The 27,743-nt window shown below is 34.1% G+C and overlaps 1 protein-coding gene across 9 annotated transcripts in view; it reads left to right on the plus strand.

Annotated features, from left to right (window-relative positions):
- The window catches only part of FANCC (Fanconi anemia complementation group C), a 240,373-nt gene that overhangs the window by 90,074 nt on the left and 122,556 nt on the right, over positions 1-27,743 (plus strand). The gene's annotated exons all lie outside the window — the stretch shown is intronic.

Consider the following 27,743-nt stretch of genomic DNA (forward strand, 5'->3'; position numbering starts at 1 on the left):
AAATAAATGTAGCGAAGAGCTGGTTCTTTGAGAGGGTTAATGGAATTGAAAAACCCGTGGCTAGACTCACTAAAGAAAAAAGAGAAAGGACACAAATAAACAAAATCGGGGATGAAAGAGGGGAAATTACGACAGACACCTCAGAAATACAAAGGATCATACAAGAATACTATGAAAAACCAAATTTAACACCAAATTCAAGAACCTAGAGAAATAGACCAGTACTTAGAAAAATACAACCTTCCTAGACTGAATCAAGACGTACTGGAAAATCTAAATAGATTGATCAGCAGTATGGAAATTGAAACAATTATCAAAAACCTACCAAACAGTAAAAGTCCAGGACCAGATGGCTTCACCAGTGAATTCTACCAAACATTCAAAGAAGATTTAATACCTAGTCTCCTCAAAATCTTCCAAAACATCGAAGAGGAGACAATACTTCCCAACCCATTTTATGAGGCCAATATTACTCTGATACCAAAACCTGGTAAAGATAACGCAAGAAAACTACAGATCAACATCTCTTATGAACACAGATGCAAAAATTCTAAATAAGATATTAGTGAACCGAATACAGCAACATATTAAAAAGATTATATACCACGATCAGGTGGGCTTCATCCCAGGGACAGGGATGGTTCAACATATGCAAATCGATTAATGTGATACACCGCATAAACAAATTAAATAAGAATCGTATCATATCAACAGAAGCAGAAAAAGCCTTTGACAAGATAAAGAATCCATTTATGATCAAAACACTTCACAAAATTTGTATAGAAGGGAAGTACCTTAACATAATAAAGGCCATATATGACAAACTCTTAACCAACATTACACTTAATGGTGAAAAACTAAAAACCTTCCCTCTGTGATCAGAAACAAGGCAAGGCTGTCCACTATCGCCGCTCCTATTCAATATAACACTGCAAGTCCTAACGAGTGCAACCAGGCAAGAGAAAGATATAAAAGGCATCCAAATAAGAAATGAAGTCAAACTGTCACTGTTTGTGGATGACATGATTTTCTATATAGAAAACCTTAAAGACTCCACAAGAACACTAATAGAAACAATAAGCAAAAACAGTAAAGGCTCTAGATACAAAATCAATGTTCAAAAATCCAGTGTTTCTATACTCTAATAATAAAGTGTCAGAAAAAGAAATGGAAAAAATAATTCCTTTTGCAATTGCACCAAAAAGAATAAAATACTTAGGAATAAATCTAACGAAACATGCGAAGAACCTATATAATGAAAACTACAAGACCCAATTAAAAGAAACCGAAGAAGATACAAAGAAATGGAAAAATATTCTGTGTTCTTGAATTTAAAGAATCAACATAGTTAAAATGACCGTATTACCTAAAGCATTATACAAATTTAATGCAATCCCCATCAAAATTCCATTGGCATTTTTTAAAGAAATAGAACAAAAATCATCAAATTTGTATGGAAGCACAGAAAACCCAAAATTGCCTACGCCATCCTGAGATAAAAGAATGAGGCTGGAGACATCACTCTGCCCGATTTCAAATTATACTACAACATGACAGTAATCAAAATGGCATGGTATTGGCATAAAAGAAGACACATGGACCAGTGGAACAGAATCAAGATTCCAGAAATAAACCCATATTTATATGGGCAAATAATTTTCGTCAAAAACGCCAAAAATATACAGTGGAAAAGGAAAGCCTCTTCAATAAATGGTCCTGGGAAAACTGGAAGGCCACCTGCAAAAGAATGAAACTAGACTGTTGTCTATCACCACACACCAAAAGTAATCAAAATGGATTAAGGACCTGAATATAAGACTGGAATCAATAAAATGCATAGAAGAAAACACAGGAACTAAACTCAAGGACCTTGGACTTAAAGAGGATTTTATGAATTTGACCTCAAAGGCAAGGGAAGTAAAAGCAAAAGTAAATGAATGGGACTACATCAAACTAAAAAGCTTCTGCTCAGCAAAAGAAATCATCAACCAGGTAAAGAGACAATCATCCGAATGGGAAAATATATTTGCAAGCAACACCTCTGAAAAGGGCCTGATATCCAAAATATACAAAGAAGTCAAACAACTCAATAACAACAACAAAAAAACCCAAACAATTCAATGAAAAAATGAGCAGAGGACCTGAACAGACACTTCTCCCTAGAGGACATACAAATGGCCAACAAATATGTGAAAAGATGCTCAACATCGCTAGCTATTAGGGAAATGCAAATCAAAACCACAATGAGATACCATCTCACACCTGTTAGAATAACTATAATCGAACAGGACAAGTAATAACAAATGTTGGAGAGGCTGCAGAGAAAAAGGAACCCTCATACATTGCTGGTGGGACTGCAAATTGGTACAGCCACTACGGAAAACAGTATGGAGGTTCCTCAAAAAACTAAGAATTGATCTACCATATGATCCAGCAATTCCTCTACTGGGTTTTTACCCCAAAGACATTACAACTCATATGCGAAAAAGTATTTGCACACCGATGTTCATAGCAGTACTATTCACAGCGGCCAGGACATGGAAGCAACCTAAGTGTCCTATGATAGATGACTGGCTAAGAAGCTGTGGTACATATATACAATGGAATATTACTCAGCCATAAGAAGACATGAAATACTGCCTTTTGCAACAACATTGATGGACCTTGAAATAATCATACTAAGCAAAATAAGCCAAAGAGAAACAGTTAAAAATCACATGATATCACTTATATGTGGGTTGTAAACATAAAAGCAACAAGTGAACAGAACAAACAAACGGAGACACATGGACGTGGACAATGTACTAGTAGTTACTAGAAAGGAGGGGTTTGGGGGAGGGGAGAAATTAAAAAATGTTAAAAAAAAATACTATGGAAAAAAAAATTCCTTTAGCTTATTTTTGTCTGGGAAGCTCTTTATCTGTCCTTCGACTCTAAACGGTAGCTTTGCTGGATAAAGTATTCTTGGTTGTAGATCCTGGGTTTTCATCTCATTGAATATTTTGTGCCAGGCCTTTCTGTCCTGCATAGTTTCTTTTGAGAAATCAGCCACCAGTCTTCTGGGGGCTCCCTTGTAGGTAACTAACTGCTTTCCTCTTGCTGCTTTTAAGATTCTCTCTTTGTATCTAACCTTTGACATTTTAATTATGATGTGTCTTGGTGTGGGCCTCTTTGGGTTCCTGGTTCTTGGGACTCTCTGAGCTTCCTGGGGTTGTATGTTGATTTCTTTCACTAGGTTAGGGAAGTTTGCCATCTTTATTTCTTCAAATAGCTCTTCAACTTCTTGTTTCCTTTCAGGTACCCCTATGACCTGGATGTCTTTACATTTAATTTTGTCCCATAGGCTTCTTAAATTATTAAAATAGTCTTGGCTTCTTTTTTCTTGCTGTTCTGATTGGGTGTCCTTGGCTTCCCCATCTTCTATGTCATTGGTTCAATCCGCTTCTTTATCCACTGTGTTGATTCCCTCTAATAAACTCTTCATCTCAGATAATGTGTTCTTCATTTCTAACTTGTTCCCTTTTATAATTTCCATTTTCGTGTTTTTTTTCTCTTTATTAAAGTTCTCAGTGAGTTCATCTACACTTTCCCTAAGTTCACTGAGCATCTTTATAACCAGTGTTTTGAACTCTGCATCTGTTAGATTACTTGACTCCATTATTCCTGGGTCTCTGTTCTGTTCTCTCATGTGGTTTCTGCTTCGTCTTACCATTTTGGCTGCTTTTCTGTTTCTACCTACAAAGCAAAGCTCCTAAGTCTCCTGGTTTTATTAGCATGGCTTTGTGTAGTAGGTGTCCAGTGGCACAGTCTAGAAGGGTTCAGCTGCAGGCCATGTTTAGCCCCAGCCTGTGCCCTTCTGGGGCCACCTGTTAAGATTCAGCAAGCAATCCATTGATGCTGTGCTAATATTTGCTTTAAGAGGCCTCGCCAGAAACCGAGGCCAGCTACCACCAGTGTGAGTCTCAGTAAGGAACACCAGACTCACCAAGGATACAACTGGATGTGGCTTGGATGGGGCCGTGCGTTGGGGGTAATGGAGTTTCAGGGAATCCTCTGGGCAGAGGGACCTCTTACCCAGTTCGATGATGTCTCAGCTGTGGTGGCTCTGTTTCTGCACACTGGGAGGGGAAGGACTCAACAGAGGAACCATGGATACCACCACCTCTTATGCCCAGGAGAAAGCATTGCCTCTGGCCCTCGCTCCAACAATTTAATGTCCCCCTGTAAGTCCCTGGTGCCCCGCAGACAGCCAGCGGAGTGCTGGTGCTCAGAGCAAACAAGTCTGTCAGCCTGGAAGTCCGGTTGCGGACACAGCCTCATTAAGAGGTGTCTTCAGCCGCCTTCTGGTGCTGCCATAGCCTTTGTCCCCCTCAGCCACTCAAGACCTGACAGACTTGTGTCTTTGCTCCCTCCTGCCTTCTACCACTGCAGGTTGATTAATTATTTCTCTCCCTAGTTGTAGTGCTTCTGTTCATCTAGATCCCAGGCAACTTTGCTTGCTGTTTGCTCCATGTTTCAGTCGCAACTTTGATGTAGTGCCAAGAGGGATGAAGAAAACCTCTGTCATCTACACCATTTTTAAGTGTCTCTCCTAATTAAAACATTTTTAAGTGATTGGCATTAACTTTCTTCATTTCACTCATGACTCTTAGTCTGTTTTAAAGTTTCTAGCCTTGCATTTTATTCTGTGGGTTTGTTTCCCTTACTTTAGTGTATATTTGTCAATATGTACTTATTAAGTATTTTACCTCAGGGAGGTAAAATAAAAACACTTAATTCATGTCTTCAGGAAATTCATAGACTGGTAACCAGATCATCCAAGGGCAGTGTGATTGGGTTATTAGTTTATCTATATACAGGAGTTGAGGATATAGGAAATGGGGAAAACAGTTTCCCTCCTCATTGTACTAGGCAGGCCTGTAATATTAAATGATTAAAGAGATGTCTAGAGTAATATCAATTGTTTAAGTATTAGCAATCTAAAGCTAATTACATATACCTATCACAGATCAGTACCTACATAATCATATATTGTTGACCATAAATGCAGCAAGATGGAAGATACTTGTTTATGAATTAATTGTACATGTGTTTACTTTCTTTTATCTTAGAAGTGATATATTACACATTAAGGATGTGTAACTTACCATCCAATATCCTTCTTAAAATTACGTAACAAGCCATATTTTAACATTTATTTTATTCAGTGAGCATTTATTTAGTGCTTGGTATTTGCTATGCTGCTCTAATTGTGGTAGTAAAATTGGGTTATTCTGTTTTCTTAGAGCATCGCAAATTTGACTGAAACAACCTGAATGAAACACTAAGAATTTCTATAAATTCGAAAATTCAGTAAAAATTCAGATTAACTATTAAATTTGAAAATGTTAGACTGAGTTCTGCAGGTTGTATTTTTATTTTTATTTTATTTTATTTATTTATTTTTTTAGATGAGGCAACCCTTGGTTGACCTCACAGATTGCAAGGACCTTGTTAGCTTACAATCCCTTATTTTTTAATTTTTTATACCTACAGCACCTGGTCTTCCTAGGCGATCTCCCATCCAAGTACTAACTAGGTCCGACCTTGGCAGTTTGTACTTTTAGAACAGAGGTGAAATAAAAATTCTATTTGATGCTTGCTCTGTGTTAGCATATGTTGATATGTTATGTTGGAATACATTAATTCAATTTTTTTTTTTTTTTGAGATTTACTGGTAACCTCAAATGTACCATCCAACAACACTACCTCAGTGACTAGTCTTATAGTTTAGAGACTGGTCGAAGTCACAGGACTCTTTCACATCTTTTCAGAATACTTGGTTCTTGAATCCGTTGAACAGATACTTTTTGAGCACCCACTGTTTGCCAGGCACTACCACAGAAGCTGAGGATAGCAGCAGAGGATCTAAAGACAGCATTATTTACAGTAGCCAAGATATGGAAACAACCTAGGTGTCCGTCAGTAGATGATTGGATAAAGAAAATGTGGTATATGTATGGAATGAATATTATTCAACCATGAAAAATAATGAAATCTTGCTGTTTGCAGCAACATAGTTGCGCCCTAGAGGGCATTATGCTAAGTGAAATAAATCATACAGGAAAAAAAAATACCATATGATCTCAGTTATATGTGGATCTAAATAATAAAAAAAAACAACAACAAGCTCATAGATAAAGAAAACAGATTGGCAGTTGACAGTGGTGGTGGGGGAAGTGTAAAGGGGTTAAAAGGCACAAATATCTAGTTATAAAAAGTCATGGGGATATAATGTAGAGCACGGTGACTATAGTTAATAATACTATATTGCATATTTAAAGGTTGGTAAGAGAGTAGATCTTAAAAGTTCTCATCATAAGAAAAGAGATTTTATTTTTTTGTAAATGTGTGATGTGTGGTGATGGATGTTTACTAGACTTATTTTGGTAATCATCCTGCCATGTGTACAAATATTGAATCATGTTGTGCACCTGAAACTAATGTTATACGTCAATTATACTTCAATAATTAAAAAAAAGGTCACACATGCCAAAATGTATAACAAGTCATTGCTTAGTGCTAGAAAGGAAAATAGAGGTGGGTAAGGGAAAGGGATGATGAAAGTTCATTATTAGAAAGGATAGTTAGAAATGTCCTCCAAGGAGAGATGACTTTTTAGGAGAGATTTGAATTAGCTGAAGGAGCAGCCATTTGTTTTTTAATTCTACTTGGTTGTCTTTCATATCATTTTGTAGAAATTCTTTATGCGCGTTGAATATGGGTACCTTTTTTATTGTATATTTTGCAGCTATTTCTTTTTTCCACTCTGGTTTGTTTTTGTGTTTACATTTCCTAATTTTTTTAAGGAAGGTATTTTTAGTTTTATTGTCAGATTGATTAATATTACTCTTTGTGGTTAATAACTTTGTGTCTTAAGAAGATTTTCCCTACCCAATGTCATGAAGACCTTCTATATTATCTTCTGAAAGTATATTGGTTTGCCTTTCCCATATAGGTCTGTGACCCACCTGTAACTGTTTTATTGCATGTTCTAAAGTGGGAGTCCATTTTCATTTTGCTTCTACCTGGATACCCCATTGTTTCAGCAACATTGTTGAAAAGTCCTTTCCTCACTGATCAATATATATTGCTACCTTCATCAAAAATCAAGTATTTTTGTTTGTACAGGTATGATCCTAAAGCTCTCCATTGGTTTCATTATCTATCTATGATAGTTAATTTTATGTGTTAACTTTGGTCCATTGCATGCCAGCTATTTGGTCAAACATTATTTTGAGTGTTTCTGTGAGGGTGTTTTGGGATGTGATTAACATTTAAACTGATAGACTGAGTATAGCAGAATACCCTCCCTAATGTGTGTGGGCCTCTTCCAATTAGTTGAAGGCCTGAATAGAACAAAAAGGCCGAACCCTTCCATGAGAGTTTTCTCTATATTGGAACCGAATAACCAGTGGCTCTTGAGTAAACTCCAAATTGTACGTTTTATTTTTAGTGTAACACATCAGTGTCAGAGAGCGTCCTATATATTTAGAAAACCACTGGTCTCAGAAATTATATTCGTTAGTTTATGTATAGCGAGATGCAAGACAGGCAGGGGACTCTGAAGAAACAGTTTGTTAATGGTACAATGGCACCAGGGATTGGTCAGCCAAGGGGCAGACAATGATACTTTGGAAACATGATTATGTCTGCACCGTTAGTAACTTCTGTTGTTACAGTAGGCCCGCCTTATTCTTGGTTTCACTTTCTGCAGATTAAATTATCTGTGGTCAACCGCCATCCAAAAATATTAAATGGAAAATTCGATAAATAATACCTAAGTTTTAAATTGTACACCATTCCGAGCAGTGTGATGAAATCTAATGTCATCCTGCTTCATGCCACCCAGGATATGAATAATTCTTTGTACAGCATATCCACCTCACTTTTCATCACCTGGACATTGCATCATTTCACATCATTACAAGAAGAAAGATGAGTATAGTACAACAATATATCTTGAGAGAGAGACCACATTCGCATAACTTTTATTATAGTATTTTGAATGATCATTTAAAAGGGAAAATAGCATATTTCCTGAGGGCAGTTAGTGAAAGACAGCAGAGGCAAGGCGAAAGTCAGGGAAAAGGCAGGCATCTGGAGATTCCTCTTCCACAGCTCCACTCCAGTAAAACATTGGCAATTGCAAATTGTCATTTTTGCTTTTGTTTTACTTTTTATTTATTTATCATTTATTTTTAATTCATGCGTGTCAGTATTTGTTTGTTTGTTTAATTCCCATCACCTCTTTGGCAATCATGAGTTTGTTCTCTATATCTGTTATATTTTGTTTGTCCTTTTTTTTTTTTAGATTCCTCATAAAATCAAAATCATACACTATTTGTGTGACTTATTTCACTTAACGTAATACCCTCTAGATCCATCCAGATTGCTGCAAATAGCAAGATTTCATCCTTTTTTATGGCTGACTAATATTCCATAGTGTGTGTGTATATCACGTCTTTATCCATTTATCTACTGATGGGCATCTAGGTTGCTTTCATATCTTGGCTGTTACTAGTAATGATGCAATCAATATAGTGTTTTTGTTTTCTTCTGATAAATAACGAGAAGGGGAATTGCTGGGTCCTGCGACAGCTCTATTTTTAATTTTTTGAAGAATCTCCATACTGTTTTCCATAGTGACTGCACTAATTTACAATCCCACCAGAGGTGTACCAGGGCTCTCTTTTCTCTCCATCATTGCCAGCATTTATTTCTTGATTTATTGATGATAGCCAGCCTGATGCAGTATGAGGTGTGATATCTCCATGTGATTAGTGATATTAAGCATCTTTTCATATCTGTTGGCCATCTGTATGTCCTCTTTGGACAAATGTCTATTCAGGTCCACTGCCTATTTTTCAATTGGATTTTTTAGTTTTCTTGATGTTAAGTTGTATCAGTTTCTTATATATTTTGGACATTAACCCCTTATCTGATGTCTCATTTGAAAATTTCTTCTCCCATTCAATAGGTTGTCTTTCTGGTTTGTCGATGGTTTCCTTAACTGTGAAAAACCTTTTAGTTTGATGTAGCCCTATTTATTTTTTTCTTTTGTTACCTTTGTCAAGGAAACATATTCAAAAAGATATTGCTGAGAGTGATGTCACAGAGTTCACTGCCTCTGTTTTGCTTTAAGAGTTTTATTATGGTTTCAGATCTTACATTTAAATATTTAATCCATTTTGAGTTTACTCTGGTAAAATAAAGTGGTCTAGTTTCATTTTTTTTTGCACATATCTGTCCAGTTTTCCCATCATCACTTATTGAAGAGACTATCTTTACTGCATTGTATATCCTTGCCTCTTTTGTCATAGATTAATTAACTGTATAGGATTTATTTCTGGGCTCTCTGTTCTATTACATTGCTTTGGATATCTGTTTTTATGCTGGTACCATACTGTTTTGATTATTTTAGCTTTATTGTATAGTTTGATATCAGGGAGCATGATACCTTCCACTGTGTTCTTTCTCAAAAGTTCTTTGGTTAATCAGGGTCTATTGTGGTTCCATATAAAGTTTTGGATTAGTTCTAGTTCTGAGAAGAATGCCATTGGTATTTTAATAGGGATTGCATTGAATCTGTATATTGCTTCAGGTAGTAAGGACATTTTAACAATATTAATCCTTCCAATCCATGAGCAAGATACATCCTTTCATTTATTTGTATATTCTGCAGTTTCTTCAGCATTTTATAGTTTTCATATTATAAGTCTTTCACCTCTTTCATTAAGTTTATTCTTAGGTATTTTATGCTTTTTGATGCAATTATAAATGGGACTGTTTTCTTAATTTTTTTCTTCTGATTGTCATTCATGTATAGAAACAACTTATTTCTGCATATTGATTTTGCAACTTTGTTGAATTTATTAGTTCTAATAGTTTTTTGATGGTGTGTTTAGGGTTTTCTGTATATACTGTCATGTCATCCACAAATAATGAGAGTTTTACTTCTTTCTTTCTGAGTTGGATGCCTTTTATTTCTTTTTCTCTTACGATTGCAGTGGCTAGGACTTCCAATACTATGTTGAATAGTGGTGGGTACTGGTCATTCTTGTCTCGTTTGTGATCTAGAGTATGATGTTGGCTATGATTGCTTATGATATTGGCTGTGGGTTTCTCATATATAGCCTTTATTATGTTAATATATGTTCCTTCTGCACCCACTTGGTTGAGAGTTTTTATCATAAAAGAATGTTGAATTTCGTCAAATGCTTTTTTTGTGTGTCTTTCAAGATAATCATATAGTTATTATTTTTTATTTTGTTAATGTGATGTATCACATTCGTTGATTTACAGATTTTGAACTGTCTTTGCATCCCTGGGATAAATTTTACTTGATCATGGTATATAATCCTTTTAATATATTGTTGAACCCAGTTTACTAATGGTTTCTTTTTTTTTGAGAATTTTTACATCTATGTTCATCAAGAATATTGGCTTTTAATTTTTTTGGTAATGTTTTGGTCTGGTTTTGATATCAGAGTAATCCCAGCTTCATAGAATGAGTTTGGAAGCATTCCTTTCTCTTTAATTTTTTGAAATGGTTTAAGCTGTCTGATCCTGACTTTATTTGTTGGGAATTTTTTTGATTACTGCTTCAATTTCATTGCTGGTAATTAGTCTGCTTAGATTTTGTTTATTTTCCTTCTTGGATCAGTCATGGATAATTATATACTTATAGAAATTTATCCTTGTATAAATTTCATGTATTGTCGAATTGGTTGACATGTAATTGTTCATAGAATTCTTTAATGATACTTTGTATTCCTGTGGTGTCAGTTGTAATTTCTCTTTCATTTATGATTTTATTTCTTTGGAATCTCTTTTTTTTCTTGACGAATTTGGCTAAAGGTTTGTCAATTTTGTTAATTTTTTTTCAAAGTACTAGTCTTAGTTTTATAGATCTTTTCTATTGTTTTTAAATTTTTTATTGTGTTTATTTTTGTTCTGATGTTAACTATTCCTTCTTCTGTTTCCTTTGGGTTTCTTCTTTTTCTAGATTTTTTAGGTGTAGAGTTAATTGTTTATTTGAGATTTGTCTTATTTCTTGAGGTAGGCCTGTATAGCTATGAATTTTCTTTTTAGAAATGCTTTAGTTGCATCCCATAAATTTTGAAAAGTTGTGTTTTTTATTTTCATTTGTATCAAGATAGTTTTTGGTTTCCTCTGATTCATTGATTTTTTTAGTACCATGTCATTTAGTCTCCACTTATTTGTGTTTTTTCCAATTTTATTCCTGTAGTTGATTTCTAATTTCATGTCATTGTGGTCAGAAAAGATGCTTGATATGATTTCAGTCTTCTTGAATTTATTGTGGCCTAATATGTGATCTGTTCTGGCCTAATATGTTATCTATTCTGGAGAATGTTCCATGAGTACTTAAAAAAATGTTTTCTGTAGTTTTTGGATGAAATGTTCTGTAAATGTCTATTAAGTCTGTCTGGACTAATGCGACATTTAAAGTCATTATTTCCTTATTAATTTTCTGTCTGGATGATTTATTGTTGATATCATTGATATGAGTGGGGTATTAAAATCCCCTATGATTATTTTATTACCACAGATGTCTCCCTTTATGTTCATTAATAATTGCTTTATCTATTTAGGCACTCCTGTGTTGGGTGTGTAGATATTTATGATTGTTACATCCTTTTCTTGGATCGACCCCTTTACAATTTTGTAATGTCCTTCTTTGCCTTTTTTTTTTTTTACATTTTTTGTTTTAGACTCTTATTTTGTCTGATAGAGCATTGCTACCCCAGCTTTCTTTTCATTTTTATTGGCATGGACTATCTTTTCTCTTCTCTTCACTTTCAGTGTGTATATGTCTATTGATTTGAAGTGAGTTTCCTGTAACCAGCATATGGATGGGTCATGCTTTTAAAATAATTTTAAATTTTTTTCAGTTATAGGTGATGTATAATATTATATTAGTTTCAGCTGTACAACATAGTGATTAGACATTTATGGAACTAAAGAAGTTATCACCCTAGATGGATCATGTTTTTCAATCCATTCAGCTACCCTGTATCTTTTTATTGGAGCATTTATTCCTTTTATGTTTAAGGTAGTTATTGATAAGTATGTACTTATTGCCACTTTGTTAATTGTTTTTTGGTTGTTTTTATAGTTTTCGCTTCCTTTCTTCTCTTGATCTCTTCCCTTATGGTTCGCTGGTTTTCTTTAGCATTTTGTTTGGGTTCCTTTCTTTTAATTGTTTCTATATCTTTTGTAGATTTTTGGTTTGTGGTTACCATGATGTTTATGTATATCATTCTGTATCTATAGCAGTCTATTTTAAGATGATAGACATTTAAGTTCGATTATATTCCATAAGGACTGCATTTTTATTCCCCCTTCACACTTTGTTATTGATGTCATGTTTTAGATCTTTTTCTGTTGTTTATCTCCTAACTACTTATTGTAGTTCAAGTTGAGTTTGATAATTTTTTTCTTTTGACCTTCGTAGTAGCTTTTTCATGTCTGATTAACTGTATTTATTAAATATTTGGCTTTAAGCGTGAGATTTTTCTCTTTCTCATATTTTCTTATTTCTGGTAATGGTCTTTCTTTTTCTCCTTAAAGAAGGCGCCTTTAACATTTCTTGTAAAGCTTGTTTAATGGTGAAGAACTCCTTTAGTTTTTCTTTGTCTGGGAAACTCTTTATCTCTCCTTCAATCTTAATGATAAAGGACTGGCCATATAAATTTCTTTTAAAAATACCCGTTTCTTTGATTTGCATTCTCATGAAAATTCCTCTTTAAGTCACTTATGAACTTTATACCACTTTGTTCTCCAAAGAACTGTAGCCTTGATTTCATGAATCATTATTTTTACAAAGCTTCTTTGCAACCATTTTTGAAAAACTGACATGACTTAACTATTTTATGGACTTGGTTTTTACTTTTTGTAAATATACCATCTCAAAAAATTAAGTGCGAGGATAAACTAATATTCTAAAAATAGTTATTTGTTAAGACTTGCAGTATTCAAATGTGCAGACTTAAAATTGAATATAATAAGTCAGGCTGTTAAAATGGAATGAAGTTACAAAAAAAAAGTTCTCTTAATAAAGTTAAAGTTTAACACTGGAAATCATGGTTTTTTTAATTCATCCACAGGCCAGGTGTGATGTAGAAAGCAAGATATTTGCTTCCCTAGACTTCTCACCCATGAAACCAACCTTGACCTGGTGATACCACTTATTTCATGGAAAGCTTTTAGGCTTTATTATCTGGTCTGCTTCAACTAGGGGTCCAAAGCTCACTCAGTATATATGATTACAGTGTGTCTACGCTTTGTGGAATGGAACACTTGTTCAGTGGATAGAGCTTTTTCACTGTCTTCCAAACTGCTGGGGACAGCAGAGGGCTGAACTTTCTTCATGGTGGTCTTGAAAAAATACCTGCATCTATTTCTGTACTGAATACTTTAAAAAAGTGTTTTTACTAATATAATTAAGGAATCAACTATTTAAGCAGTAGTTTTCAGCTTACCAGACATTAAATTCCACAGAATTGACCATATTTGTTTTATTCAGAATTGTATTTCTAGCTCATAGCAGGCACAAAATAAAAAGTTACTGAATAGATAAAATTAATTAAATTTTATCATTCACAATTTGGTCCATTCTCATTTTCCTGAAATTAACCAGATTTTTTATGTTTTATTTTGTGATGAATCTGTTACAAAATCAAATATGGAAAGAGTTGTGAGAGAGATATAAATTAGAGTGTGTGTGTATGTGAATGTGTATATGTATGTGCATATGTATGTAGGTAGATATGTGTGTGTGTATGTATGTATGCATGCTGACAAGTCCTAAGCTTTCATTTCCAGGTCATACTTCTCCCCTGAGTACCAGATACCTGACTGACTGTTATTTTCATTGGGGTGTCTATGAGCATAAACTAAAAATGTACAAAATGAATTCCTATCTTTTCCCTGAAACTTGTTTCTCTTACAGGCTTCCATAATTCATTTAAAAGCAACCTTATTTTTCCTGTTCCTCAGATCAGAAACCCTGGAATTATCTGTGGCTATTCTTTTTCTCTTACATCTTACATCCAGTCTATCATCAGATCTGTTAGTTCTATGAAATATATTTAGGATCTGACTACTTTTCACCAACTTCACTCCTTTGACCTCCATTCAAGCCACCATCATCTTTTATGAGGACCATTGCAGTTTACCTCATCTGTCTTGCTGCTTTCACTGTGCTCTCATATACCCTTAGTCTGAAAGGTGCATCTGTTCATAAGCTTCCAGTGGTTTCCTATGCTGTTTAGAGTGAAGTGCAAAATCTGTACTTGGCTGGTGAGACCCTCCACAACCTTGCCTCATTGACCTTGCTGATCTTCTCTCCCATTTTCTCACTTTATTCCAGCCACACTAACCTCATTGGTATCTAGCAACCTCCTCCTTAAAACTTATGTAACTGTTTCCACGGCTCTACCTCTGTCAGAGCTCTGCTCAAATGTTAGCTTATCTGAGAGGCCTTCCTCACCTTCCTGTCTCAGGCATGCACTGTCCTTATTTTGACTTTTTTTTTTTTCCTTAGGGTTGATCACACCCTGACATACTGATTTTTTTTTTCTGTCTCCTTACCTCCCAACTATGTTACAAATTCCAAGGGAGCAGAGACTTTGTTTTAAATCCTAGAACAGGGCCTGGCACATAGTAAACATTCAGCGAGTATGAATAAAGAAATGATTTATTATTTTAAATGAATAAATAAATGATTATGATTTTAGATGGTAAAACCTGGTGGGTGGTGGTGGTGGGGTTTCCACCTGCAAAGAAGACAATGAACAGACAGAAGGTGGGCATGATCAAGAAAAAACTGATTACTCCAGTAGGCTGAAGAGTAAGGTAGTCATGGAGAGAATTTGAAGTTAAGATTAGAAAAATAGTTTGGGAGAAATTTTGGAGAGCCATGAGTGCCACCTTGTGAGTTTGTTCATAAATTAGGGCAATTGAAGGACTACTTAAGAGTATTTTAACTGTGGCATTGGGAGAGGAGTATTTGTAATGATTAGCATGCCTTCCTGCTTTCTCCCTTGCTCTCTAGTTTTTCTTCTTCCTTTATTCACTTATTCCTTATGTATATCCTGAGTGCCTTCTGTGTATAAGCAGATGTTGGGGGATATAAAGATTTTGCCTCCAAGGATGAAGTAGTAGTCTAATGAGTGAAGGAGTAGAACAGCATATAGGAAGTACTGTGGTACCCCAGAGAGACAGAGAAAAAACTTTGTTGGGAGGTATTTGGGGAGCTTGCAGGGATGTTCAGAAAGGTTTTCTTAAGATGATAGTTGAGCTTTGCATTATGAGGTATGAGTTCTAGGTAAGCAGAGGCCCAGGACATGCATGGAGCTGGGAGAACTGAAAATGATTTGTGGTATACATATGTAGGAAAGTAGAGAAAAAGCTAGAAAAGGCCTTTTTGCTAATGATAATAAGAATGGGCGGTCTCATTTATTATGCACTAGCTGTGCATGAGAGTTAGAAAGGGCCAGATCCTGATATGGGCCAAATGGCTCATATTTAACCTGGAAGGCAAAGATTTTAATTGGAGGAGTTTAAATGGTAGTTGTGGGGTTTTTTTTTAGGGGGTGGGGGGGGGACCCATATTATAGAAATATAAATAAGATAGTGGCTTCAGTGTTGTAAGTACATTGGAGAATAAAGAGGGCAGAAATTGGTACTGATTACTTGTTAGGAAAAGGAGAGAGTAGCAGTTAAGGATAATGTTAAAATTTTAGAGAACTAATAATAACACCTCTGTCTTCTGAGTTAGGAACCATTTGATACAAGATACTGGAGATGGACAGTTGGAAATCAGAGAATCAGTCCCTTAACTCTTAAAACAGATTGAAGAATGTAATTCTGTTTGTGGTTCAGTTGGGCCTCTCTAGATTTGGTAGACAAATGAGTTAGATACAGCTAAGCTGAACCACCATAGGCCTGTGTGACATAGAATGTGCCTGTGGCTAAGCATGTTCCAACAGTAGACCAGAATACATCCTTTCCATAGGTAAGGCAAGTCAGAAAGCCACCTTAATAAATGTCATGTTTTTATTCAGTCTGATAAAGTTTTCTCAACATTTCAGTTTTTCAGTATAAATATGGCATTAAGTATTTTGCAGGGCTCCGGAAAATGTGAAAAGCACTACTTCTCATTCCCAGGTATTTTAAGTTCACTTGATACGATCAGCAGTTCATTCCACATGTGAAATCTAATTGTGAATGTTTTTATGTTTTTATATGTGCATGTTTTGGGGGAGTGGTAACTGTCTCCTGTGTCATTAATGTGAATGCACTGAACTTATTATTAAACAAACTTCCCAGAATGAAAATTTGCTTCCTCTGAAGGGGCAAAATGAGATACCATTTGTGTTCTTGTTTAGGTTTTTCCTTTTTTCATTTCATTTAGATGGAGTTCTGCTTATTATGACTCTAAATTGTATCAGATTGTTTTTTAGTAAATTGCCACTGCTCAAATAGGCCCGCTCAAGACATTTATTGCCAATTAGGAACAGGATGTTTGAGATGTTTAGTGATGTTCTCCGGATGACCTGTTTTATGTTTTCTGTTTATTTTGTTTTATTTTTGTTTTATGATCATGTTGGCTTTTCCATTAAACTATAACTTTAATTGAGTTGGCTCAGTTAATAGAACATTGACCAGATCTCTTTCTCTAACTCCTAGCCCTCTCCTTATTCCACCCCTGCCCCCAGTTCTCCTGTTGTGTTCCAGCCTCCGTCTGGAGTGAAGGGAATTTTTAGGCTCGTGACTTACAAATATATGTTTCTAAGACATAGGCACACATAGGACACCACAATCTAAATTGCTTGGCTAATGCTCCTTGGGCCTTTTAGGGATAAATCCCTGTGAAAAGTAAATTTAAACAGTAATGTCTATAGTGGGGGACATTTCTTAGTGAATAGCCACTGGTAAGGGCTGTGTCGATGTCTGCCTTACATGTGGCAGTATGATCTCTACATCTGTTTTGAAGTTCAGTTGTTGCTCAGACCACATGTGCGTTTCTTTAAGGGGCTGACATCCATCCCTCCCAGGATCCAGGCACTGTGAGCTGGTAAATATAACTGGCTTACTCTTTTTGACTTTAAGATTGTTATACTTTGTGTTAGTTTGACTGTTGTTTCTATCAGTTCTGGTTCTGTTTAGTACTGACAACATTGGAGTTTCTATAAATTAGTAGCATGGCAAAAGAACCAGGCATATTTAAACCCACAAATCTTGATTTCTAGGTCTTTTAAAAGCTTTGTGTTTTAAATAGAGTTTCACTCTATGGTAGACATAAACAGTACTTGTAAAAATTTTGGCAATTATAAGGCTTTTATACTTCACCTGGAACTAAAAAATAACCTCAGTCGAGGTACCCTATTAAGAATCAGAAAATCCAGTTTCATTCTGGCTCTGCTAGTGAGATCTTTTAAAAATTACATATTCTCATTTACATATCTTTAAAAAAGAATTACAAATATGATTCTACTTATATGAGGTATCTTAGTTAATTAAATTCATTGAAACAAAGTAAAGCAAGGGCCGTTGAAGAGGGAGACTGTTTAATGGTCACAGAGCTTCAGTTTTGGAAGAAGAAAAAGTTCGGGAGATCTGTTGCACAACATTGTAAATATATTTAACACTACTGAACTGTATTATAAGTAAAAATGGTTGTAATGGTAAATCTTATGTGTTTTTTATGACAATTTACATTTAAAAAAATTTTAAATGGATAGTGCTACTGTTAATTGAGTGCTCAGTATGTGCCTTGGCGGTATTACCTTATTAAATATTCACAGATCCATGCAGGTAGGTAATATTACCCTGTTTTATAGGTGGAAGAACTTAGAGGAGTAATTTATGAGCCAGTAAATGGCAAACCATTTTGGACCTATGTATGACTCCAAAATCACTCAAAATATATATTATCACCAGCTAAAGTTAAGCCAGGCTATCTCTAAGGCTTTTTAGCACTGGAATCTGTGATTCTATGATTCTGAGATTCTCCAGGTACCCCACAGAGACTCTTCAAGTGAAAAAAGAGTTTAAATGTTTATGTGTTTGGAGACTACCCATCTATCATTTGTAGTAAATAAAAATTGCCATACTAGATTTAGTCTCTGGTATAGCAGCACCAACTGCTGTTTATGGGAGGCCAAAGTGTTATTCAAATGTTACTAAGTGAAGGTGTTAATAGTGATTACTTCTGTGGAAAAGCTTGGTAAAGACTGATAAGGGCCTTCACATATTCATTATAATTTTTTCTGCTTTTTGAGTTTTTCATAACAAGTATAACTTCTGTTTGGGGTTGAATTGTGCTCAAATTCATATGTTAAAGTCCTAAACCCTAGTATCTTAGTATGTTGACCTTCTTTGTAAATGGGATTATTGCACACTTAATTAGTTAAGATGAGGTCACCTGGAGTAGGTTAGGTCTGTAATTCAAAATGACTGGTGTCCTTATAAAAAGGGAAAATTTGGCCTGAGACATGCACACAGGGACAACATTATGTGAAAGTGAAGTCAGAGATCTAGTGATATTTCTACAAGCCAAAGAATGCCAAAGATAGTCAGGGACCCACCAGAAGCCAGAGAGAGGCATAGAACAAATATTTTTCACATCCTCAGAAGGAACCAACCCTGATGACACCTTGATTTCATACCTCTAGCATCTAGAACTGTGAGACAATAAATATCTGTGGTTTAAGCCACTCAGTTTGTGGTACTTTATTACAGCTGCCCTAGCACTTTAATACAACTTTTAAAATGAAAAAGAAAAAATATGGGGTGAAAAAGTGAGCTATGGTTCTTAGGATTTTATCCCAAGCAATATTCAAATTAAGAAAGGATCTTTATACATAATACTCACTATTATAATTTTTATAATTGGAAAGAATGGGAAGCAACCCAAATGGTTAGGCATTAGCAACTAACCAAATTATATATGTCATTTTGTATAGCCTGTGAAATAATGTGAAAAATGTGTGTAACATAAATAAAAAGTTGGATGTGAAATTGTTTATACAAAATGATAACTAACAGCTGTGCAAAATATATATGCATTGGCTAAGATTGGAAGGGAACACAGAAAAAAGCTTTGTTAGGATAGTGGGATAGATTTGGTAGATTTTTCTTTTTGATTTTTCTTTTAATTTGTTGACTTTATTACATAGAATTATGATAATGTATTATCGTGATTGTAATATCTTTTAAAAATCAACTTTATGGAGGCAAATTTTACATTTAATAAAATGTACCCTTTAAAGTGTACAATTTGATAGTTTTGACAAATGTATACCTCCTTGTATCCTCCGCTGTAATCAAGAACTAAAACATTTCAAACACAAGGGAAAAGAAACAATGGAGATACAGAGAAAACAAAAGATAAAATAGTTATAGTAAATCTTCATGTATCAATAATCACTCTGAACCATGAAGATTGGAAAACCTAAATAGACCTGTCACTAGTCATGAAATTGAAACAGTAATCAAAAACCTCCCAAAAAACAAAGTCTGGGACGAGATCGCTTCACTGGTGAATTACCCCAAACACTCAATACAATTAATACCCATTTTTCTCAATCTCTTCCAAAAAATTGAAGAAGATGGAATACTTCTTAATTTATTTTATAAAGCTGACATTATTACCCCGATTCCAAAACTTGGCAAGGACAATGCAAAAAAAGAAAATTACAAGCCAACATCTCTGATGAACATAGATGTAAAAATCCTAAACAAAATACTAGTAAATTGAATGCAATACATTAAAAAGATAATACTTCACCATCAATGGGGTTCATTCCAGAGATGCAAGAATGGTTCAGCGTCTACAAATCAATCAATGTGATATACCAATTAACAAAGTAAAACAGAAATTATATGGTCATATTAATAGATGCAGAAAAAGCATTTGACAAGATACAACATCCATTTATGATTAAAACACTTAATAAAATGGGTACAGAAGGAAAGAACCTCAACATAATAAAGGCCATTTATGACAGACCCTCAGCTAGTATCTTACTCAATGGTGAAAAACAAAGTTTTTCCTCTCAGATCAGGAACAAGATGAGGATGCCCACTCTCACCACTGTTATTCAACATCATATTGAAAGTCTTAGACAGAGGAGTCAGGCCAGAAAAAGAAATAAAAAGCATCCACATTGTGAATGAAGAAGTAAAACTGTCATTATTTGCAGATGACATGATTTTGTATATAGAAAACCCTAAAGATTCCACCAAGAGACTATTAGAAACAACAAACAAATACAGTAAAGTTGCAGGATACAAAATCAATGTACAAAAATCTGCTGCATTACTATATGCCAACAACAAAATATCAAAGAGAATTGAAGAAAAAAATCTCATTTACAAATGCAGTAAAAAGGATAAAACACCCAGGAACAAACAACATAGGAGGTGAATGACTTGTACACTGAAAAGTACAAGACATTGCTGAAAAAAATTGAACAAGACAGAAAGAAGAGGAAAGATATTTCGTGTTCATGGATTAGAAGAATTAACATTGTTAAAATATTATCTAGAGTGATATATACATTTAGTATAACCCCCATCAAAATCCCAGTGGCATTTTTCACAGAAGTAGAACAAAAAATCCTCAAGTTTGTATGGAACCACAAAAGACCCAAATAGTCAAAGCAATCCTAAGAAAAAAGAACAAAGCCGCGGACATCACACTCCTTGACTTCAAACTGTACTACAGCAATCAAAACAGTATGATACTGACAGCAAAACACACACACAAACTGAAGAAACAGAGTTGAGAACCCAGAGATAAACTCATAAGTATACGTGTATATGTATGTTTGTGCATATTTATATATGCATGTAACTAATTTTTGACAAAAGAGCCAAAATTGTCTGTCTCTTCAATAAATGGTGCTGGGAAAACTAGAAAGTCAAGTACAAAAGAATGAAAGTAGATTGCTCTCTGACACCATACACAAAAGTTAACACAAAATGCATCAGACTTGAATATAAGACTTGAAACAGTAAGACACATAGAAGAAAACATAGGCACTAAACTTGTAGATCTTAGTTTCAGAGAGATCTTTGTGAACTTGACCCCAAAGGCAAGGGAAGTAAAAACAAAAATAAATGAATGGGACTATATCAAATCAAGCTTCTGCATAGCAAAAGAAACCATCAGCAAAACTAAAAGGCAACCAACAAATGGGAGAAGATATTTACAAATGATACTACTGATAAGGGGCTAATATATATATAGAAATATATAGAAAACTCATACAACTCAACAACAAAAAAGAAACAATCCAATTTAAAAAATGGGCAGAGGACCTAAACAGATATTTTTCCAAGTAAGATATACAGATGGCCAACAGATATATGGAAAAATGCTCAAAATCACTAGCTATAATGAAAATGCAAATAGAACCCAATGAGATATACCACCTTACATCCATTAGAACAGTTATCAATATAAGAAATAACAAGTGTTAGAAACAATGTGTAGAAAGGGAACCCTTGTACACTGCTGGTGGAAATATAAATTAATGTAGCCACTATGGAAAACAGTATGGAGGTTTCTCAAAAAAATTAAAAACAGAGCTACCATATGAACCAGCAATCCTCCTTCTGGGTGTCTACCTGAAGAATTAGAAAACATTCATTTTTGAAGATACATGTACTCGTGTTCATTGCAGCATTATTTACAACAGTCATGGAAACATCTCGCATGTTCTTTGACAGATGACTGGATAAAGGCATGGAACCTGTATACAGTGGCATACTACTTAGCCATAAAAATGATGAAATATTGCCATTTGTGATAACACGTATGGATCTTGAGAGTATTATGCTAAGTGAAATAAATTAGACAAAAGACAAGAATCATGATTTCACTCATATGTATGGGATGTAAAACAAACAAATGAGCAAACAAAACTCATGAATACAGACAACAGAATGGTGGTAATGAAAAAGTTTGTAAAGAGGGTCAAATACAAGATGATGAAGGTAGACTAGAATTTGGGTGGTGAGCAAACAATAGAGTATACAGTTGTTGTATTATAACATTGTACACCTGAAATTTATATAATGTTATTAACCAATGTAACCCCAAGAAATTTAAAAGAAATAAAACTTTTGTCATCACAATAAGTTCTCTATTGCCCTTTGAAAGTCAATCATTCTCTCAGCCCTGGCCTTAGTTAACTTCTGTTCTGTGTTCTGTCACTATAGATTACTCTTTTCTTTTCTATAATTCATGTAAGCAGAGTAATATAGTACATACTCTTGCCTGGTTTCTTTCATTCAGTATAATGTTTTTGAGATTTATCTATGTTGTAGCTCATCTTAGTAGTTAATTCCTTTTTATTGTTGAGGAATATTTCCATGTTCAGTATGCCAATTTGTTTATTCATTTATCCATTGATAGCAGTTTAGATTGCTTCGAATTTTGGGCTATTAATAAGTTGCTGTGAACATATTTGTACAAATTTTGTTTAATCATACATTTTCATTTCTCTTGGATGCTTAGGATTGGATTGCTGGATTATATGATAAGAAACTGCCTCACACAATGCAATATATATATGCCTTACTGTTAAATTGTACACCTGAAACTTACTGGATTTTGTTAACCAATGTCACCATAACAAAAATTAATTAAAAAAAAAATAAAGAAACTGCTAAGTGGTTTACATCATCACCAGCAGTGTATGAGACTTCTAGTAGCTCCACGTGTTTACCAACACAGAGTATTGTTAGACTTTTTGTGTTTTAGTCGTTCTCGTGTGTATACTGATTTTTTTGTGTGTGGTTTTATGACGAATTTCTCAGATGATTTGATGTTAGAGCATCTTTTATGTTTTCTTTTGAGAAATGTCTATTCAAATGTTTTGCCCATTTAAAAAATTGCCTTTTTATTGAAGTATAAGACTACTTTTTAAATATTCCAGATACTGTTCCTTTGCGAGATATACATATATTTAAATAAAGTATTCATTCCATTTGTGGCTTGCCTTTTCATTTTCTTATAGTATATTTCAAAGTATGTAAGGTATAAATTTTAATGAAATCTTTGTCAATTTTTTTCTTTTATGATTTAAACTTTTTGTGTCCTAGAATATTTTTGCCTGTACCAAGTTTGCAAAGAGTTTCTTCTATGTTTTCTTCCAAAAGTTTTGTAGTGTTAGCTTTTAGATATATGATCTATTTGGAATTTGTTTATATGGTTGTGAGGTTAAGGGTAGAGGTTTGTTTTTTTCTAATCCCTGCAATAAGAGATTGACGTCACTACTATAAGATTTGTTGTAGGCCCCCAAATGCCCTCAGTTAATTGGTAAATTACATTTTAATTGTAATTACAAGATTATTTGTGGTGTAGACCTAGGGTTTCTTCAGTAGAGCTGATGCTCTTTACTCTTTGTACACTATGGTGATATACAGGAAATGTAGATGTCATATGCTTTATCTTCTTATTGTCATTTAAGATAAGGTTTCATACTACAGGAAAACTAAGATATGAAGTTCAGCTTTTGGTTACATTTATTACCACACTGGACTACAGGCTTTTATTGCATATAACTGAAGGAACGAAGATTATCATACCATAATGTTTTGATTACTGCAAATTATAGTTAGTTTTTGAAATCAGGAAGTGTGAGACCTCCAACTTTGCTCTTTGTTTTCAGGATTGTGTTGGCTATTTGGAGGCCTTTGAGATTCAATTTGAAATTTAGGGTAGATTTTCTGTTATCACAGAATATACCACTGTGATTTTGATAGGGATTGCATTGGATTTGTAGATTGCTTTGGGTAGTATTGACAATAGTATTAAGTCTTCCAATCCATGATTATGGGATGTGTTTTCATTTATTGGTGTCTTCCTTAATTTCTTTCAGTACCGTGTTGTCATTTTTAGTTTATAACTCTTTCCTCTCTTTGGCTAAATTTATTTCCAAGTATTTTTATTCTTTTTGATGCTATTTTAAATAGAATTGTTTTCTCATTTTGGGGGGCAATCATTTTTATATAGAAACAGTTAACTTGTGTGTTGATTTTGTATACTGCAGCTTTGCTGAAATCATTTATTAGTTCTAACACTTTTTTGTGTGAGAAGTCATTAGGTTTTTTACATATAAAGTCATGTCATCTGTGAACAAAGCTAATTTTACTCCTTCCTTTCAAGGTTGGATGCCTTTTTTTTTCTCTCTTCTACCTAACAGCTCGGGCTAGAACTTTCAGTACTTTGTTGGATAGAAGTAGTAAAAGAGGTCATCCCTGCCTTGTTCCTGATATTAGAGGGAAAACTTTAGTTTTTTGTCATCGAGTATGATATTAGCTGTGGACCTTTCACATATGGCCTTTATTATATAGTTGTTTCCTTATATTCCTAGTTTGTTGAGTGCTTTTTTTTTTTTTATCATGAAAGGATGTTGAATTTTGTCAAATAGTTTTTCTGTATCAATTCACATGATCATGTGTTTTTTTCTTCATTTTGTTAATATAGTTTATTTTGCTGATTGAGTTTTGTATGATGAATCATCTTTGCATTTGAGGAATAAATCCTACTTAGTCATGGTGTTTAACCCTTTTAATGTGTTATTGAATTTGGTTTGCTAGGAATTTTTTTTTTTTTGAAGATTTTTACATCAATATTCATCAGAGATGTTAGTTTATAGTTTTTTTTAAATAGTGCCTTTATCTAGATTTGGTATCAGGATAATACTGGTCCTCATAGAATGATTTAGTAAGTGTTCTCTTCAATTTTTTGGAAGTGATTGAGAAGGATTGGTGTTAATCCTTTTTTAAATATTTGGTAGAATTCTCCAGTGAAATCATCTAGTCCTGGGCTTTTCTTGTTGGTAGATATTTGATTGCTTATTCGGAATATCTCCTTACTAGTTATTGGTCTATTTAGATTTTTAAATTTCTTCATGATTCAGTCTTGGTAGGTTGTGTTTTTTTTAAGAATTTGTTCATTTCATCTGCATCATCCAATTTGTTATTATACAGTTGTTTGTGGTCCTTTCTTATAACTCCTGTTTCATTTCTGATTGTGATATATGAGTCTTATCTCTTTTTTTCTTATTCAATTAAGGCAACAGTTTATCATTTTTTACCCTTTGTTCTCTTCAAAGAACTAACTCTAGGTTACGTTGATTTTTGTCTATTTTTCTATTCTCTATTTTGTTTATCTCTCCTGTAATGTTTATTATTTCTTTCTGGTAACTTTGAATTAGTTTGTTCTTTTCTAGTTTCTTAAGATTTAAAGTTAGGTTGCTAAGATCTTTCTTAACAATATTCCTCTTATCACTTCTTTTCTTGCATCTCATAAGTTTTCATGTTTTGTTTTCATTTTCATTTCTCTCAAGATATTTTCTAATTTCCCTTCAGATTTCTTTGAACTTTTAGTTGAGTGTGTTTAATTTCCACATATTGTGGATTTTCCAGTTTTTCTCTTACTGTTGATTTTTAGTTTCATTACATTATGATTGGAAAAAAATATTTTTGTGACTTAAGGCTTTTAAAATTTATTAAGGCTTGTCTTCTAGCATAATGTATGGGTTATTCTGGAGAATGTTCCATGTGAATTTGAAAAAATGTGTTTTCTTCTATTGTCTGATGGAATGTTCTGTATATGTCTCTTAGGTGCCATTAGTGGATAATGTTTTTCAGGTCTTCTGTTTCCATAATGATTTTATGTTTGTTATCTGTCCATTATTGAAACTGAGATGTTGGAATATCCTACTATTATTGTAGAGCTGTCTATTTCACCCTTTAATTCTGTCAGTGTTAGCTTGTTTCATGTATTCAGAAGCTCTAATGTTTGATGCTTATATTTTTACAATTGCTGTCTTTTTGGTGAATTGTCCCTTTTATTATTACATAATGTCCTTCTTTGTCTCTTGTACCAGTTTTTGATTTAAAATTTATGTTGTCTAATATGGTATTACCACCTCTGCTTTTTTTGCTTATTGTTTGCATGAAAAATCTTTCTTCATCCCTTTACTTTAAACTTGTACCTGTCCTTAAATCTAAAGAGAGTCCCTTGCAGACAGCATATAGTTGAATCCTATTTGTTTTTACCTATTGTAATAATCTACGTCTTTTGATTAGGGAGTTTAATCTATTTACATTTATAGTAATTACTCATAGAGAAGGACCGTATTGTATTGCCATTATGTTTTTTTGTTTTATTTTTTATTTATTGTTTCATTAAATTTATTGGGGTAACATTGGTTAATACAATTATATAATTTTCAGGTGTACATTATAATTTGACATCTATATATTCTATTGTGTGTTTACCACCCAAAGTCCAGTTTCCTTCAGCTACCATATATTTGATCCCCTTTACCCACTTCACCCTCCCCCTACCTCCCTATATCTGACCCCCTTTAACCATCTACATATCCCCTTAGTATCCCCCACCACCTACCCTCTGGTAACCACTAGTCTATAGTCCATGAGTGTCTGTTTGTTTGTCCTGTTCATCTGTTGCTTTTAGGTTTATATCCCACATATGAGTGATATCATTTGATTTTCAACTTTTTCTGTCTGGCTTCTTTCGCTTAGCATGATTATCTTGAGGTCCATCCATGTCGTTGCAAATGGCAGTATTTCATCTCTTCTTATGGCTGAGTAACAATATTCCATTGTATATATGTAGCACAGCTTCTTTATCCAGTCATCTATCGTAGGATACTTCGGTTGCTTCTGTGTCCTGGCCACTGTGAATAAGGCTACTATGAACATTGGTGTTCATAGTTTTCTTAGTTTTTTGAGGAGTATCCATACTGATTTCCATAGTGACTGTACCAATTTGCAGTCCCACCAGCAGTGTGTGAGGAGTCCTTTTTCTCCGCATCTTTCCTCTCCAACATTTGTTATTACTTGTCCTGTTAATTATAGCTATTCTAACAGGTGTGAGATGGTATCTCATTGTGGTTTTGATTTGCATTTCCCTAATAGCTAGCTATGTTGAGTATCTTCTCATATATTTCTTGGCCATTTGTATGTCCTTTAGGGAGAAGTTCAGATCCTCTGCTCATTTTTTGATTGGATCATTTGCTTTTTTTGTTGTTAACGAGTCATATGAGTTCTTTGTATATTTTGGATATTAGGCTTTTATTGGAGGTGTCGGTTGCAAATGTATTTTCCCACTCAGACGGTTGTCTCTTTACCTTGTTGATGATTTCTTTTGCTGAGCAGAAGCTTTTTAGTTTGATGTAGTCTCATTCATTTATTTTTGCTTTTACTTCCCTTGCCTTTGAGGTCAAATTCATAAAATCCTATTTAAGTCCAAGGTCCTTGAATTTAGTTCCTATGTGTTCTTCTATGCATTTTATTGTTTCAGATCTTATATTTAGGTCCTTAATCCATTTTGATTAATTTTGGTGTGTGGTGATAGACAACAGTCTAGTTTCATTGTTTTGCAAATGGCTTTCCAGTTTTCCCAGCACCATTTATTGAAGAGGCTTTCCTTTCTCCACTGTATGTTTTGGCTTTTTTGTCAAAAATTATTTGCCCCTATAAATATGGGTTTACTTCTGCACTCTCGATTCTGTTCCACTGGTTTGTGTGTGTGTTTTGCTGCCAATACCATGTCGTTTTGATTATTGTCACTTTGTAATATAATTTGAAGTTGGGCAGAGTCATGCCTCTTTTTTTTTCTTAGGATG

Source organism: Pteropus vampyrus, unplaced genomic scaffold (assembly GCF_000151845.1).
Source record: "Pteropus vampyrus isolate Shadow unplaced genomic scaffold, Pvam_2.0 Scaffold465, whole genome shotgun sequence".
NCBI lineage: Eukaryota > Metazoa > Chordata > Mammalia > Chiroptera > Pteropodidae > Pteropus > Pteropus vampyrus.